At 41.3% G+C, this 4,154-nt stretch overlaps 1 protein-coding gene across 5 annotated transcripts in view; it reads left to right on the forward strand.

The window, feature by feature from the left end:
- Usp9x (ubiquitin specific peptidase 9 X-linked) overlaps window positions 1-4,154 on the forward strand; it is a 138,204-nt gene that overhangs the window by 11,210 nt on the left and 122,840 nt on the right. For 2 of the 5 annotated variants that reach the window (XM_031341951.1, XM_031342013.1), the window contains one exon: window positions 861-973. The exons of the other annotated variants lie outside the window; for them this stretch is intronic. The gene's annotated coding sequence lies outside the window, so the exon portion shown is untranslated. The remainder of the gene's footprint in view (window positions 1-860; window positions 974-4,154) is intronic. 5 annotated transcript variants of the gene reach the window in all.

A 4,154-nucleotide genomic window follows, 5' to 3' on the forward strand; every position in this document is an offset into this window, starting at 1 on the left:
AAAACAAAACAAACTGAACATGTGACTGTGAAACACATATTGATACATAATTTTTAAAAAAGCCCATAGGGTTCAAAGTGCTAATAAATAAATAAATAAACAAACAAATGTATGTTTTGGAAGTTGCTAGGATGCCAAGCTAGTAATGATAAAGTTGGCAGATGAATGGAAAGCCTGCATCTTGTCTTTCTTTTATAAACTCTTACATCGTCCAGAATGATAGTTTTATGTTAAATGCATTAAGACTCAGAAAGAGCATCGGAATTGAGAGATAATCATTTAGTGAAGGGATAATCTGAGATATGTAAATGCTTTTGTCATGAGTGTGGACAGCCCAGGCCTGTAAAATTCATAAATGTTCATCCAGTCATTTTTTAGTATTTGTGTATTTTATTGCATCCTGGCTTTTTTGTTACCATGCAAAATAACGGGCTTCATTTGGACACTCCGGTATGTATATAACAATTGTACTGATATTCACTAGCCCATGACTCTCCTGTCCCTCTTTTCCTCTCTCGTTGATCCCCTTCTTCCCTGAAAATAGCCTCCTGTCTAATTTAGATAAAGGACACCTTACTCGTTCACCTTATTTCTAAAAATTACAGGCCTGTATCATCCTGTCCACTTTTAGGGGAAGAGGGATGAAGCCTAGGACTACTCACTTGCTAGGTACACACTGCCCATCACGCTGTGCCTTTGGCGCCTATAGTGTAGATTTTCACTAGAAACTCTGTAAGCCATATATCTTCTTTGCTGGTGGCTTCCTGCTTGACTCTCTGGCTATGAGAGGTATAGAAGGGACTGACAGGTTCGAGGAGGGTGAAGAAACTTAAATGCTTTTTCTTCTTCTTTCCTGTCAGCTTCCTGTGCCTCTCAGCTTCCCCTAGAGACACTTCTTGGTAGCAGCTGTGCCTTCCCTGAGTGTCCAGCTGAGTTGTTTGCAGTTACCAGCTTCAGAAAATGTCAGCATGAGGTGAGCAGCATCCCTTCTTGGAGCCTGGGCCCAGCTCCATAGAACTCCTCCTCCCAGTTTCTAACTACTAGTTCCATCATTTTTGCAAACCCCATACCTGAGACAGCCACTGCTTCTTATAGTCACTGCCTCCATAATACCATAGAGTATTCCTTTTATCCCCTTGGCTAGTTACTTTAGATTATTAATATGGCCTCCTATCTTTGACTAGCTCCTGACTTGCTAGAGTCTCTCTGTTAGTCACTGGTGAACTGCATTAGCCCTCTAGAGTTCTGCTAGCAATTCCAAGTTGGGCCAGTGTATGTTAAACCAATAAGGAAGAGGGTCAGTGTCTGCAGCACAGCCAAATGGCTCTTATGAAACAATTGATTTCTTGTTGCACAAGTCTTCATTGCCTTTGAAAGACAGTTTATTATTACAATAAGACTGCAGCGCTCTCCATCTATACTCCCAATCCAGATTGCCTTCTCTTCATCCCTCTCATGAAGCAACTACTGTATTAGTTAGCATTTATGTGTACTTTTTAACATATAAGTATTTGTTATTTTTAAATATATGGCATTTCTATAGGTTTTTAAATTTCAGTTCATGGTATAGTGGTTTTTTTTCTAATTTCCCTTACTCACTAAATAATTTATTTTGGAAGTCATTCCACATAATTTGTTTCTTTTTTAACTACTGAATAATTGTCCTCAGCATGTATATACCATGGCTTATTGTCCTGTTTTAACTATTACAAAAGTTCTATGATTAATTCCAGTGTCCTTGCTGTTTCTCTAGGATAGATTCAGAGTAGTAGAAATACTGAGTCAGAAAGAACATGGATTTTAAAAATTGCAGTAGATGTTAACAAATATGTTCTCTTAAAATACGGTTCCAGAAGCTGAGTAGTGGTGGCACGTGCCTTTGATTCTAGCAGAGGCAGGTGGATCTCTGTGAGTTTGAGACCATCCTGGTCTACAGAGTAAGTTCCAGAACAGCCAGAGCTGTTACAGATAGAAATACTGTCTTCAAAAACAAACAAAACAAAACAAAAAATATACAGTTCCAGTTTCTAAGTATACAGACAGACTGCCAAGTTCCCTCTTTCTTACTGTATACTTAAAACCAGAAAGTTTTAAGCTGGCTTGCTACCCTTCTGCTGATTTGGCTGATACTATATAACAAGGATCAGATGGGTAGGATATTACTTAAAGAGCTGTGAAATGGGATCAACATGGCATCAGTGCTCTACGTCTGAGTTCTACAGGATGATGTCTAACCTAAGGAGCTAAAGGACAAACCAAACCACCTGAGTGGTAGGTAGGCTATTCAGCTATGCAGAAGCCAGATCTCAGTGCAGAACAGCAGTATCCTAGTATGCCACAGAAACCTGCAAATGTCCTTGAGCTAGGAATCGGGGAGGATGGAAAGGACTGTCCTCCCTCAAACAGAAGATGGGTGAGAAATGGCCTTGTGGCGGTCTCCCACAAGATAGGGATAAGGAACTCCCTTGCAGCAGCCCCTATCCTTATCTCTGCCTGTTTCAGTAGTAATCGCAGGGCACTCTGCCAAGACTCCTTTCAGACTGCAGTTAAGCCTTGCTCGTGTGGCCTAGATGAAGACGTGCAAAGTCATCAGCATGTTATACTGGTGCCATTCCCCTACACTTGGTTGCACAAAGCTTTTCTTGGTCTGTATTTTGGACAAAGAGACAGTCCAGTTTTTAAAGCCAGTTCCCAAATTTCCCAACTCTGACTTTCCTGCTCTTGAATCAGCCAGTTCTTGCCTGAATTTGTCCCCCCCCCAACCTCCTCTCCCTCCCTCCTTTGCTAAACACAGCAAATAACCACCAATGCACACCTCACATTGCCTTCTGTCCCCTTTCCATGAAGTTATTGGCACAGGAGGCATTTTGTATGGCTTCCAATTTATCACAGGTGACATTTTAATCAAGAATTTTGCTGTTTTTTTAATGTGGCTCTCCATCTTTCTGAACTCCAGTATCAGTTCCCTTACTGCCCACTGCTCAGAAGCCTCCAAAATGTAATTGTTCATCTTATGGTTTTGGGCAGGTGAACAGGTCAAAGGGCATTTCTCTAAGCAGTCAGAAACCCTGGCTGACAGGGACTCTGTTGCTTTCAACACATAGCAACCAAAGTCACCATTGAGGGGACAATGCAAAGTCATGGCTATTCCAACAAACTGGAAGGGGAGAAACACAGTTAAGACTATTGGAGCTTTATAGCCAAAAATTTCTTCTCATATTCTACCAATTGGCATCTCATCATATGGGTTGGGAATGCGGCTTCATTGGTAGAGTGCTTACCTAGCATACTTAAAGCTCTGGGATCCATCCAGCAGTGCTAATATGGAGTATGGGTGGTATACTCCTGTAATCTCAGTGCTTTGAAGGCAAAAGGCAAGAGAATCAGACATTCAAAGTTATCTTCGGGTATATATTGAATTCCTGGCTAGCTAGCCTGGGCTACATGAGGCCCCTGTCTCAACACACGCACACCAACACCACTAACAAAAAGCCATAATTTCAGCCAGGCAGTGGTGGCGCACACCTTTAATCCCAGCACTTGGGAGACAGGTAGATTTCTAAGTTCGAGGCCAGCCTGGTCTACAGAATGAGTTCTATTTCGAAAAAAAACCAAAAAAACAAACAAACAAAAAAACAAAACAAAACAAAAAAACAAAAAAACTGGAATGTATTTTCCAACACTTCGTGGAATCTTCCATCATTGTGATTGGCAGCATCTTCTTTCCTTGTCAGCAGCATTTGATCTAGTGATATATCTTATAATAGATGGTACCTCAGGTTCAATGAAATAGAATAGCAGAGTAAAAGGCTGATAATATGGGCTACTGACTACTGTAATCAGGTACCCTGCTAATCCATCCTATGACTGTTTATATGTAGTTATAATATAGAAAGGTGAAAAGCAGTGGTTGAGGAGATAGCTCAATAGCTAAAGACTTGAGTTAATCCCCCGAACCCACATAAAAAATAAAGCCAGATGTGGTGGTATATTCCTACACTGGTGGCAGTGGGGAGGTGGACATACATGAATCTCTGGGGCTCACTGGCCAGCCAGTATAGTTCTTGTCAAGTTCCAGGACAGGGAGAAAGCCTGACTTCACTGGGGAGCTGGAGAGATGGCTCAGTGATTAAGAACACTAGCTGCTCTTCCTT

This window comes from Mastomys coucha, chromosome X (assembly GCF_008632895.1).
Source record: "Mastomys coucha isolate ucsf_1 chromosome X, UCSF_Mcou_1, whole genome shotgun sequence".
Lineage (NCBI taxonomy): Eukaryota > Metazoa > Chordata > Mammalia > Rodentia > Muridae > Mastomys > Mastomys coucha.